General features: G+C 37.3%; 1 pseudogene across 1 annotated transcript; it reads right to left on the reverse strand.

Moving 5' to 3' along the window:
• Positions 1-241: 241 nt before the first annotated feature.
• Positions 242-13,783, reverse strand: LOC309628717 (large ribosomal subunit protein eL39 pseudogene; annotated as a pseudogene). Its single transcript has one exon. The product of its transcript is annotated as a large ribosomal subunit protein eL39 pseudogene (transcript).
• Between the last annotated feature and the right edge of the window lie 392 nt (positions 13,784-14,175).

Genomic DNA, 14,175 nt, shown 5'->3' on the forward strand with positions numbered 1-14,175 from the left:
TCTTTTCCTCCAATACAGAAGGTGGTTGACATAATTTTATCAAGGCTTTACAAATTACGAGAAAGTAGATGGAAGTAAGACACGATGCCTTCAGAAACAAGGATCCTGCTGCAGTTTGTGTTTCCATCTTTGATTTATTCCTTTGTGCAAAAGTAGTACATTGAATAGTCACAATCTTTAGGCATCCACAAAGCTACCAGGAAGAGAATAAGAGGCACAAATGAAATTTTAGCCTTATATCTTGACTTATGGATGATGTTAGTCTTGACCAGATCCTTATTTCAGGGATCTTCTGTATATCGACTTATTCACTTCTGAAAAAGATAGTTGTAGTCAAAGAATAAAAGTGCCCAGTGATCTCTGTTAAGCTTTGCCCACCCAGTACCCAGATAATTGTAGGCAGGAATTTGTATGCAACCACAGGCTTCTGACTCAATGGTGAGGGGAGTTTGGTATCAGAGACTTACTTGAATAGACTGTAATAGTGATCATCCTTGATTTAAGACTTGGTATTCCTCCTCTATTCTCTGAAACTGAAGCTCACTCTCAGCACTCCTTTCTGCATTTTTCCTATCCTGTTAATATTTATCACTATTTATCACATGCCCTGGTTCTAATATGCGGGGACTGTTGTTCAGGTTAACTTTGGCTGAACTTTTGAATATTTCCTCCTTTTCTCCAGTCTTCTCTTTCTTCAGTTAGATTGTGGTATAGTTTGATCAGGCAGTCAGACATTCAAAGGGGTCATCATACCTAATTCCAATTTCAGTAAAAAATTAAGTAGGTATATATATGTATTTATAAATTTTTTCTGGCTCTTCTCAGAGCACGAGAATTCTGCCTTGCTTGTTCTCACCTTTCTTCTAGAAAATAAAACCCATCTCAAAGTGTTCCTATCTGCTGGCCTCTTGCTTCAAATACAGACTCCTTTAGCTTCCCTATTACCAAGCTTCACTCACACATGAGGAAACTTGGCTTTTAGTTGGGGCTGCTGACAACTCTGTCCCTGAATTTTTCTTTGAGCATTTTCAGCTGTAACCCTTGGATCCTGTCCTTCCTGACAAATCCTCACTGTCTATGGGACTTCCCTCTGGTGGCTGCCTTTCCTTAAAGGTGTGCCCTTGTCAGAGTTCAGCTCTTACTTCCTGACCCTGTGTTGATAATGCATTCTGGTACATCACATCAACTCTTTTCCCTTGGTTTTCATTTCTCTTTGCCTAGATGCCCAAAGGAATAGCAAAGTGTTTTTCAAGCTATGAGATACATTATGACTGGATTTTCATTGTGTTAAATATTGTAAGATATGGGCTTTTAAAAATGTTTCTTAGAAATCACCATTTCAGTGTTGGGATAGTTTAGAATCAGAGAATATCTCAAATTTTAAAAAAGGTGGATTTTGTTTGTATTCTTTATTTGGTCTTGCTTTAAAAAATATGTGAAATCATTATATAATAGCTAGTAATTCCAAGTAATTCTCTTTTGTTCTTAATTTAGTTCATTATTGTTATTTGGTATGAACTTCTAAATTTTATTTTTATTAATGGTGAGGAAAATCAAGCCAATAGTAAACATAGGGAAATACAGAGTCCATATGACTCAACGCATATGAACAATACCAACAATTTAACACAATGTGAAATATGATTTTTATTTTTCAAGCTTTGTGTGTTAGCTTGACTTCTGGGAAAATAACACTTTCCTTGGTCTGCTTTGAAAACAGGGAGTTTTCTCTCATCGACTTTCCTGAACTTTGTTAAACATTTGTTGCTGTTTTCTGCTTGTCCTCTCTTTCCTTAATTAAATGGTGATAGAGTTTGACAAGACAGTCAAAAATTCAAAGTGACATATGGAGGCTTTCCACTCTGTTTTCCATCTGGGAGAATTATGAAACAAGAATGAGGGAAAGGGGGAGGAATGGTGAAAAATAGAGAGTTATTGCAGTGATGAAGGGCAGAAGGAAATGTGATGTGAGACAGGAATGAAGCCAAACAGATAAAAGAATTGGGGATATGCATTGGGTCTTTCACTTTATTTTTGCAAATGGGGTCCCTGACTGAAACAACATTATTACTGAGGATGGAATTGAAAGAGCATGATGCCTGCCTCCTTCTCTCTCTGCCTTCCTTTGTTTTTCTTTTAACCTTTTATTGAAAAATGACACTTTCCAGTTTCTCTTACCTCCACACTACATATACTGTTTTATTACACTTTCAAGCTGTTTAAACTAACTTAAAAGATTGACTTTAAAGTTTAAGTAATTAAGTATAGAATTAATGCAGAAAATGTTAAAGTTATGGGTCTTCTGGCAACTTAGAAATAAAATGGCAAATTGATTCCCAGATGCAAGATGATCCTGCATCAAGATCTATAAACCAGAAGAAAAATAGATTTAGCTAAAAAATGAATTCTTCTGCAATAACAATAACTTCTGTTTGGCTGATTTCAACTTTTAAAAAATTAGAAAATGATTCTTGTCTTTTGACACAGCCAGAATTAATGAGAATGAAGGGGAACTATTGCAAGATGAGAAAGTGTTATCCATTAATTGTGACAGGAAAACTATACTCATTTGTTTGCTTGGGATCTTACAGTCACTTTTCATGTGAAGAATTAATTGAATGCATTAAACGTTAATTTACAATCAAAATGAGCGTTTCTTTGCTCACCCTTGAGTAGGCACATGCTGAGTGACATGAGTAGGAATGGTGCTCCATATGATGTAGTGAATTGGCTTTTTCTCTGAGTACAGATTGTTTAAGCAATTGGAAAATCTTCATTGCTTACTATGTATATTAAGGCAGAGGTTAGGCAAAAGTTCACTAAAGCTGTTGATTCGTCTGCATATGAAATGTCAACTGCTATCCAGGAGAGAGTGGTAAATGTTCCACAGCCTTGTAAATTTGCCTAATAGAGGAGAGAGTGCATTAATTTACCATTAACTTGTTAAACCTCATTGCAATATTTTCACTTTTTATACACTTTACGGGTCGATTGAAATAAAAACTGCAAGAGTTTTATGCAGTCAGAGGAAAAACATAACTAGGTTTTGCCTTTTGAATACTATCATAGAACGTCAGAATGTTTTAGTCTACAAACAGTGAAGGTTATTCAATGAAGACAGATATGAACTTCCAGATGGTAAGTAAAACACTTTCTAATCAATTTTTATCTATACCTACTGTAAAAATGCTGCTTTAGTAAGTGAAGACTACAATACACTCTTTGGTGGCATCTAACATCTTGTGTAATGCTTGTAATAACTGAAAGTTCTGAAGAGAAACAGGATAAGGTTGACAAATTGAAAACAAGCATGTTGCTACCTGTTTGCCATCTCAGAATTTCAATCAAGCTGTGGTTGAAAATATTAAGAAAGGATTCTTGTGATAGCATAGAAATGACTAAGAAAGGTTATATTGGTTAGAGTTTACATAAAGAAGATAATTTAACATTATTCTCATTATAAACATAATTTTCATTAAATCCATGGCTGTGCGTGGGCATAGGTTTGAGTTTCCTTACATTCTGTACATTACGTTAAATGTTGTTTTTTAAAAAACTGGTTCCCCCCCCCCCCAGAAAATATGTTAAAACAAATAGCCAACCATTGGAAACATCTTTATTTTTTGTATTGGAGAAAAAATGCAAATATTTTATACTGAATTTTTATATGTATTATGAAGCCACATCTTCCCAAATCAGTGAAGAGTTATAGGAAGAAAAAAAATAGTTTGACTTTATTCATTCCCAAAACGTATCTATATTTCATATCCTATCGAATGGATTTTATGATGTTCTTTTTGAATATTTGCAGTCATTATCTGGAAAATGTAAATATTTTGAAATGTGTCATCAAAGGTATATATTATTTTCTATATTTTAAGCTAGCCAATATGAAGAAACATTTTTGAACCCTGCAGGTAGGATTCTTTAAAAACAGATTAATTCCTTCCAAATAACATCACCTCTATGTAAACACAAAGTATAATTAAAACTGTAAGAGGGGTGGGGCAGATGCAACCTATAGCAGCCCTGCTCAGACATTGGTCCGCACAGCAGTGACCCCTCCCTCTTGCCTCTCCTCTGTATAAAAGGAACCTGAATTCAGACTGGGACAAGATGGTCTTTTTCAGATGCTAGTGTGCCATCTTCTCAGTCTGCTAGCTTTCCGATTAAAGTCATTATTCCTTGCCCCAAAAACTCATCTCCCGATTTATCGGCCTGTCTTGCTGCGAGCAGAATGAGCTTGGGCTGGGTAACAAAACTACTCTTTAAGGCTTTGTACACTTGTATGATTTTAGGTGACTGTGTTTCTTTTATGTCTTTGCTGATTGTCTCCCATCCTTACTTGCCCCATTCTGGAGTGCCTTCCATCACTGTCCTAGAGTTTGGTTCTGTGAGTTAAGCACACAAGTTAGTCTTGTCTGTGCAGTTGGCTAAATTACTCAAAAAAAATTTTTTTTTTGCTCCATCTGATGCCTTTAGTCATAGAAACCTAACATCATACCCAGAGGTCAAACAACCTGAAACTCACCATAGATAGCCACTCTCTTCATTTGCAATCCTCCTCCTTACCCCCAGAATGAGAAATTCTAGTACAAAAATGGGCTTCTGAATTACAGAACTAGTTTTATTTAAATTGCTTGGAAAGAAAATATCACTTCACACCAAAAACTCATTTGTTCCTAAGACCCCGGCTAACATGTGTTGCTCCTTTGAGCAAACTAGAACTCTCCTCTCCCCACACGAACACACATACCTCCGTTTGAGTAGATACAGCTCTGTGGCTGCACAAAATTTTTAGCAGAGCACACACTAGATTTCTGCTGCCATGTGCTCCTCAGCTGGGCACCGTTCTGCAGGGACCCAGCACGTTCAGTCCTATATAAATTGTAATCTCCAGATTAAAAGATGTAGAGACGATTTCTGAAAAGAGATAGGTGATGGATAAATTGGAAACTGGAATAAACGTGCATGTACAAAATACGAAGTATTTAACTTTTACATTATACTGATAGGTTTAATTTTGACTATATTAATAATACCTGTTTATTTTAGTAGAGTTCAAACATAAAGAAAAAAGAAAAGAAAAATACCAATTTTCCCAGAGTTAGCTGTTATTAATATAAAGTTTTCATATTGTTTTTATTTTTTTCCAACAAAGCTCTCACGTATTTATTACTGAGCCAAAGCACTAGTGTAGAAACACTGACACAAAGAGAAAAATCATTTTCCCAATAAAACACATCCAGCTCTTCAGATAGTAGTGATGTTTTCAGAGTGGTATGGTAAGACTTAAGTGACCCTGACACAGAATAAATATGTGTGCCACCTCACATAGGGCTCCTTATAGACCCAGCTTGGTTCTTCTCCATTGTCTTCTCTTGGAGTTGTACCTGATTTTATTACCAGTTTTCATTCGAATCCCTTGGGGAATGGGACAACTCTTCTTTCGTTTCTTGGCTAGGAATCTCTTGATCCTGAGAGTCTTATGACAAGACATGGCAAGGAACAAATGCAACTGCTCATAGGATGGCAGAGAAGAGCAGAGACAGCTGTTTTTATTTAAAAAGAAAGAATAAACATTACTCAAGTCACTTAACACTTATGTATATTGTAACAATAATTTCTAATTTTATAATGTTTCAAAATGGATATACCAAAATTTACTAATCCCTAGTTTTTTGAAAAGTGAGTAGTTTTAAGTAAAATATCTTTCTACAACTTGAATTTCTGATGTTATTCATCTGAATAATAAATTATTTGCCTTTTAATGACATAAAAATTTCCATCCAACCTAAAGTAGAGGTCACTGCTAGGGAACAGTCTTTTTCTGTTAACATGCATTATTAATACTATTGTAATTATAACCACATTGCTACTGGAGAAAATTATTTTATTATGAGTTTCAGTGTCTGATATTAAGGATTAGATTTTATTCTCCATACTGCAGTTTTAATAGCATAATATATCAAGGGTTTATTTACTGTTTTAGGTAGAGCCACAGATTTGTTTATTCATAGACTCTTAAGTAACCAGATTGCACAGCTGAAAATAATTTGCAAATTTGATTCATTTTCTGACTTAATCAGGCTTCAATTTTAAGAACATAAATACTGAAACACAAAACATTATTTCTATTGTGATTATTCTAACTTGGAAAAGTGTAAGAAAGTAATATTATTGCCTATGGTACTATGCTTGTTGCTATTTCTTTGCTTGAAAAGACTCCTTAACTAGAAAAATTGTTTATATCATTGTTTTAATGTTTGCACTTATTACACATGAAAACATGGAACCACTTAATCGAAGAAAAAATTGTCTAATTTCTTTCTTGTGGACTGACAAACACTGGGGGTGCAAGAGATATTTTTCAATCTATTTAGACATAGTTGCTTTTAAGCCAGTGGTTCCCTCTTTTACCACCCACTAAGTGCTTCTCTCAGCATCCAAGGTCAGTGGCTATTTTCAGTGAAAATTCTATTAACTGTAACTCATTGGTATCATTACTAATCAGATAGTATCTCTCTAATAGCTAACCAGGATTTCTTATAGTAAACTGGAGTAATTTTCAAGGATATATAAAGTGACTGGTTTTCTTACCTAAACCACAATTTACCTGTGGTACTCTGGACCCAATGAACACATGTGACTGTCTGGCTGTGGATGGCTACTGCTAATAATGCAGATGCCCAGGAAGCCAAGACAATTGAATTTGACCATGGGATGTCCAGCCTCTGTTAATGAACCAAACATTTGCCACTGACTTGCAGGCTTCCACCCCAGCACCCATTGAGACACATTCATTCTGCTTCAAAATGGCATCAGTCATAGGAAGGTCAGAAGCACCTCTTCCATGCTTTATGGGGCAGCATTTTGTTTCTGCTCCTGGGAAGTAGATACATGTGTGAGCACACGCACAATTGCTTTCTGAGAAAAGTCTTTCCTTCCAGATATTTCCACTGCCCACATCCATGGAGGTTGGGGAAGAGTCCTGCCCACACACCTCGCAACCTGGATGCTACGTTGTGCATAACTCACCCTGTTACACAGTCAACTGAGGCAACACTTCATTTAAAAGAAACAAACTCAAGATGATGCTTCGTCCTTGTCTCAATTCATAGCCCCACAAAGTTTGATAAGTAGGCTACACGACTGGACATTCCTTTTATGCCTCTGCTTCACGTTTCCCAAAATTATGTCCTAATATTTTACCAAAAAACCATTTATGAAAAAGCCGTATGTCTGCATTTCAATGAAACTTGCTGTTGACCATATCATTTATTACTTTGTTCCTAGGGACTAATACCACTCAGAAAAACAAAAGGGGAGGGGTTTAAAAAGTTATTTTTCACATTGAATTGGTATATTTTCTATTGTTAGATAATGACATTTTCCTCTTTCTGTTGATTGCTAAGATACTCAGGTAAACTTTATGCTCATTTGTTGGTCTTTTCTTCAGCTACAGTGTATGACTCACAGTGGAAGCTCAATAAATTTTTGTGATTTTTTTTTTTATTGCATGCTGACTCAACTAGCTCTTGCAATGAATAAGTTTCCTCCCACACTTTTCTTCCTCTTTTTTCTACAAATCTCTTGATTAAATTAAATATGACAGGAGTACATGGCAACTTCTGGGTGGGATGGAAATGTCCTGTACCCTGATAATAACTATTACATGGGTGTATACAATTGTTAAAATTCACCAAGCTGTATCTCTTTAAGAATAGGTGTTGTTTATAGTATCCAAATTATACCTCAATAAAGATGACTTTGAAAAAGGGTGTACAGAGTCAATATTCATGTGTTGAGTGCAGTTCCTTTTGGCTTGCTAAAATATCAATGCTATCTTTACATGAAAGAAACATATTATTTCAAAATGTTATAAAATGTATCCTTGAGAAAGCTTGCAATATTTATATTAAAGATAGCCACTGTGTTTAGAAGTGAGAACAAGAAATTGAGTCATATGAAACAGAGGCAAGTCTCAGGTAGAAAATTAACTCAGAGTAGAACCTTGGGAAATGCTTCCTCTTTTGTAAAATTGGACCCAGTAGCTTCTCATTAAGATTGCAGTAAGATTTTGTGTTTCTACAAGAATTCTGCAGTCAATACGTAGTAAATATGTATTTATATATGTATTTTTCTATTGTATTAACAAAAACCTAAATTGACAGTTTACATAATCTTTTACAAGTCCACGTATATTAAAATGCAATATCCATGATTCCATAGAACACAGGAAATGGAATATTTTAGCGGTCATACCACGCATACCAATTCTCCAGGTGTGTTATCAAAAACCTGTAAGAAGCATTATTTGGGGACCTCTGCTAGGGCCCAGACCCAGGATTCTGGGTGTGAGGTCACAGAATTTGGTATTGTATCCTTGAAATTTGCTAAGAATTTGCTAAAAAAGTAGAGCTTAAGAGTCTTCACCCCCCACAATGTGAGAGATATGTTAATTAACTTGATTGTGATAAATATTACACAGCATATACATATATTAAATCCTCACATTCTACACTTTAAATACGTACATTTTTTTGTCAGTTATACCTCAATAAAGCTGAGAAAAAAGAATTCAGGATCGGAGCTATAACAGTTCTGGGTCATGTCTCCCAGTGGACCCTCAGACCAAGATAAGAAGAGCAAGGTGATGCAATAACCACATATGGGTCACCTATCAGCAGAAGGAGACTGAAGAGAGTGATAAATGGGGAAACAGAACGCATCTCACAATCAAATTAGACACTTTTAATGATTAGGAACAAAAGCTATAGATAAATCAAGCCAGTTACAAATGATAACCTAAAATGATAATAGACGTAGTGACAAAAGAACAAATCATTTAAACAAGAAAATGAGCCAACTGAAGGCAGTCTATTCACTTTGAGTCTGAATAAGAGAGGCAGAGAGAAAAGTTCAGTGTCATAAAATACAAGTAACATCTAAACGTTAAAGCAGAGGCCACAACATCAGATGTTATAGAGACCTGGGAGGATGAGGAATAAGAAAGAACACACATAGGTATGAACACACATGTTTCCCCGCCCCCCCCCCACATATGCCCTTCTCCCACCAATAGTCTCATACTTTGTGTGTTTGAAAGAAATGATCCAAAATATTATTAAAAGAGAAGTCAGATGTAAAGGTATTTGTGGGTGAAGAAGCAGAGGCAGGGATTGTAGACTACGCATTTGAGAAATGGGATGGTATAATATTAGCTACAGAAGGTATCAGACTTGAGGGAATATTTTTAGGGTGTGCAGATGTGAGCAGTTTTGTGATCTGATTGAAGGAAACAGACAGGAAGATCGAGGATGAGAAATGTGTGTAAAGGTGTCTTTTGGGAGAGTAAGAAAATAAATGGATATTTAAGAAAGAATGGAGGATAAAGGTTAATTTATTCATTATTATGTGGCAGCCCCATAGGACATTGTCAACAGGGCACTAATAGGGGTTGGGTATTGGCTCAGGAAAGTGTGGATCGTGTTTGTTAAGGAGTAGAATGGAGTCACATATAGAAATGAATTTTGGAAGAAAGGATGGAGGGAGGGATATATGTTTGTATGTACATATTTGCCTTAGTATGTTTGGAAACTATGAATAATAGAGGCAGGGGGCTGGGGGATAGATGAGGACACGCTAAGTACATGGCTTGGTGAGTAGGCTGAGTTATGTAACTCAGGTTAGGATTATCGGTCTTTAACAAGTCCCAAGTTCTAGTGGGACAGTTGGTGTGATGTTGTAAGGCTGAGTCAATTTGCTCAGTGGTAGAGCAGGCAGGGTCATAGAATGGCCGCTGGAAAATCTGCATTAATATCAACAGCCAACACTTCCTGAGCATTACTAAGTGGAGGGCACTCTTCTAAGCGAGCTGCATAGTTCAACTTATTTATTATTTATATGAGATAGGAGCTATTATTATCTCCATTTTTTTTTAGAGGCACAGAGAATTTAAGTAACTAGGCCAAGATTTCACAGCTTGTAAATGGAGAAGCCAGGCGTAGGACCCAAGCTTCTGACTCTAGAGATCACGCTTTCAACCACAACATTATTCAGCCTCCCACATTAGTGAACTCAATGAGTTGCTAAATGAGAGTCCTACTTTCTCTTAGGCTGCTCTTCAAGGGAAGTTTCAGGCCTACAAAGGAGGTCTGGATAAACTTGCCCTTCTCATCATCCAGAGCAGGCCCTATGCTTTCTCCTGGGTAGAGACTCACGTTCCTTTCTGCCTCCGAGTGCCCATGTTCTCATTTTCTGCCTCATGTTAGCCTGGGCCGGGTACTGGGTATTGGCTCAGGAAAGTGTGAACCATGTTTGTTAATGAGTAGGATGGAGTCACATAGAGATCTGAATTTGGGAAGAATGGGTCAGTCTCATTCATTTTTTCCCCATAAACCTACAATTACTTCCCAGACTATCATAAGATTACAAAGGCTATTGAAGATAATGGGGATTGTTTCTGTCACCTACTGCTGTGTAAAATACCATATCAAAATTTAGTGCCATGAAAAGATGACCATTTGTTATTTCTTATGTTTACGAAATCTTGGAAATTATTGGCTTTCCTTAAGCGATAGAGAGTAAGAGTTACTAGTATTTATTGTCATCAACAGGGGAAGCAGTAGCACGATACAAACAACCCACAACCAGGTATTGGAGAACTTATACCTCTTCTATTCCTGGCGCCCCAATACCCTCGAGTCAGGGGTTTGAAATGTGGGGATGGTCACAGACTGTTCTAGGTGACTCCAGGAATGTTTCAATGAACTTAGTATAGTATGTAAAAAGAGCATTGAATCAAATATAAGAAGACTTGGGGACAGTCTTGGTTCCACCATTTGGTAGCTACGCTAACTTGGGCAAATCATAGTCACTTAAATTCTGAGTCAGTTTCTTAGTATGACCAGTGGGGCAGATACTCACCTCACTGGCTTGTTACAGTGTGGCAGTGACAATCAGATTAATAATGTGTGCAGGGCACTTTGAAAAGGGTAAAACAGTAAGCCAGCAATACCTAATATGTATTAGAATCTTTCATACTGTGTTCCTATCTGAAATGCTTTACACGTTATTAAATCGTCTGTGAAGTTGGTGGTATTATTCTTGTCTTGCTGTTGGGGACCCTGAGGCACAGAGAAGGTCAATAATTTGTCCAAAGCCAGGCCAGCTCATAAGTGGCTGAGTGAGGAACCAATGAGAAGGTGCTCAAGGCTGACAGGAACCAAGGAGAGAGGGGCTTGCTCCTGATAGGAAGGGAACTAGAGAAGCCTGTAGTAATTCCTCTAGGTGCTATCATGATGGCACAGAATGAATGGATCCAGTCTCCACTGGCAGGGGCGGGTGTCTGCACGGGGCTGACAGGGAGTAGCTGAGTACAACCTTGCTTGACTATTGGTTCCTCTTCTCTTGGAGGCATTAGATGTGGCAGAGGAAGGCTATAGTGCCTCAGGCTTTATCTCAAGAGGCCACTAATCAGTCCTTCAGTGAACGGCACCCCAACTTCTTCCCTCAGGAGCTAGAGGCTCTAAGCAAGGGCTTTTTAGTCACTTGGTTTTATACAGAGAAATGAGCTTGGTCCTTAGTGATTTTGTTTACTACACTAGAATTTATATCTTATTGTTTCTTTCATCCTATTTTTCATTCTGTGAAACAGGAAAGAAGATAAAATGTAAGCTTGATAACCTGGGTTAGCCCAGGCCCTAGATGCTCATCTTCCAAGGCCTGAGTCAGAATCCTTAGCTGAACATTCAGGCAATTTCCTCTCCTCCCTACAGAGAGTGATGATCCCTAGGACTTTGGAGAATGCAAACCATTCCATGCATAAAATTAATGCTGTAATAAAATTAGACAGTGAAAATCCAGGAAAAAATTCACTCCCAAATTGTATGCACCCAGCCTGACAAGTGGATTGACTTGGCAAAAATACTGCTTTCTTACAATTTGTACATTTATTAGCTCTCTAAATGATACCTATAAAGTAGACTGTGGCCTTGACTTTCCTAACTTTGCCAAGTGCTTATAACTTGAGTTGAAAGTAAAATCACTGATGAAGGATAAGATACTAATCATTTGCTGTTTATTTAGCAAAACATTGCTTCATTTCCTCCTTTAGGGAACCACTGTGCTACAGCAAAGGAGAGGAAGAGATGATCTAAAACTTCAAGGGATTCCTAAAAGGGAGACTGTCAGATGAAGAAGAATTCCAAAACCAAAGGAAGGACTAGCTCACAGGAGCCTATCCCTTCAGTGGAAATCCAGAGAAGTTGGAGAGCTGCCCTCCTGGGACCATATTGTCAAGAGGGTCCTGAGAGGGAGTGCATGTACATAAGCCAAGGTGGAGAAAGATCTGGGCCACTTTCCCATGTGCCCAGCTAAAGGAGTAAGCCATGAAAGACCACTAGTATACACGCGCCAGAATCTAACAATGACAGAAGGTTCTAGTGAACAGAGATGTGTCACAAAAGTGAAAATCAGTGAGAGCAGAGTGCACAAGGATGAATGAGTCAAGATATATGAATGGTGGGTACTTAGGGCAAAAACCAAGACCAAAGCTAGTATACAGGCCTTGTGTGTGCCTCTCTCTTTGTGGCTGGGTATACGTGGCCTATTTTGTAATCTATTCTAGAAAGGCTCCCTGAAAGCCAAGGACTCCCAGAGTTATCCCTTGATGGATGTTGTCTACAAACAAGTCATTGGCCTGAACCAAACCAGTCTGAGAATGGTAGTGGAGGAAGAATGGTCTGGGAATTTCCAAGGGAAGGAACATACCAACTTTTATATCTGGTCTGGTGACCTGGGGTAAATAAGAGTGGTCTCTATTAGAGAGTATGTGCAGAGAAGTGCCCACCAAAATAAATAGAAGAAGGACAAGGCTCAGTAGAATGTCTTTTTGTAAGTTTTTAGAATGCCCTCTGCACTCGCTCATTTCTAGCAGAGCTGTTGTTCCTGGCTGACCTTTTAATGGTGAGAGAAAGTAGCCGTTGATGCCATGTGAACACTCTTGTATTCAAAGACACCCCTGGAATACAAATGGGTATCTTTGGGGTTTCCACTATCAGCTCCAAGGTCTCCCAATCACCAGAATACCAGGAGCAGCATGAAACCTACAAGATGTAATATAAGACTGAAGAAAGCATAGCTTTTGGCTGGGCAAAGAATCATTCCAAGGTTTACTGTTCACTGCCTTCCATTTGGAGGACAGAGGTGCTTTTTATAAAACAACATTCAAGGAAGGGATAATAATACCTTTTGGGTGAGGACCTGTGATTCCCCACAAAGTGCAGTGGTTGTAGAGTGGGCATAGATTTTGAAATGTAACTCTACTTTATCTTCCTCATAAAGAATGTGTGGTGAGAAGATTTACCCACGTACAGCCAAATTTCCAGTTTTCTTTTCTTTTCTTTTCTTTTTTGATTAATTCTGAAGCTAGCTTTGCAAGATTATTTTGAGAAACGAATTAGAAACTGTCACAGGTTAGTGTAATTAAGCTGCAAAAATTAAGTCATCCAAACATTTTTTAAAAAGTGGAATTGAATTGTTTAGCGATGAATGTATTTTGTTTTTCACATTAATTACCTTTTAACATTTTATACAAACTTTACATCTAGTTTCTAAGTATCCCTCAGTTTGGGGACACTTATTCAGCTAATTTTAGGAATGCAAATTGTCCGTATTAGAAGTGATGGGCAATGGAGTTTAGAGCTTATTTATATAGATATTTATAAATGTCTGTGGTCTTATTGACTAACTGAAAACAAAGATTTTGTTATATATATATATATATATGATTTATCTGATGAGAGTTTGTAAGAGGTGATAAGTTCAAAATGATTTTTTTTGTTCCAGCTGTACAGCTTGTAGTCAAGCTTTGGAGATTGCTTTAGGAGAGAAACACTCAAAAATTTGAGACTTCAGATAAAAGCACACATTGTGTTGCCTGAAGCAACAGAGAGAAGTCAAGTTGGCTGGCACAATTTTGTCTCATCTTATTTCTTCCTTGATATATAATTGCTCTTTAGTGGTTTATAGTCACTGAAAGTTCTCATCTTTCTACATGTAACACATTTCTGTAGAAATTTTAAAAGAACAAAATGAACACTGTTAATTGCACTGCTATCTCCCTTCTAAGCTTGGTTATTTGTAAACATTTAGAACAAATTTCTTTTCAGA

This window comes from Balaenoptera borealis (assembly GCF_965194805.1).
Source record: "Balaenoptera borealis genome assembly, chromosome: 5".
Taxonomy (NCBI): Eukaryota; Metazoa; Chordata; class Mammalia; order Artiodactyla; family Balaenopteridae; genus Balaenoptera; species Balaenoptera borealis.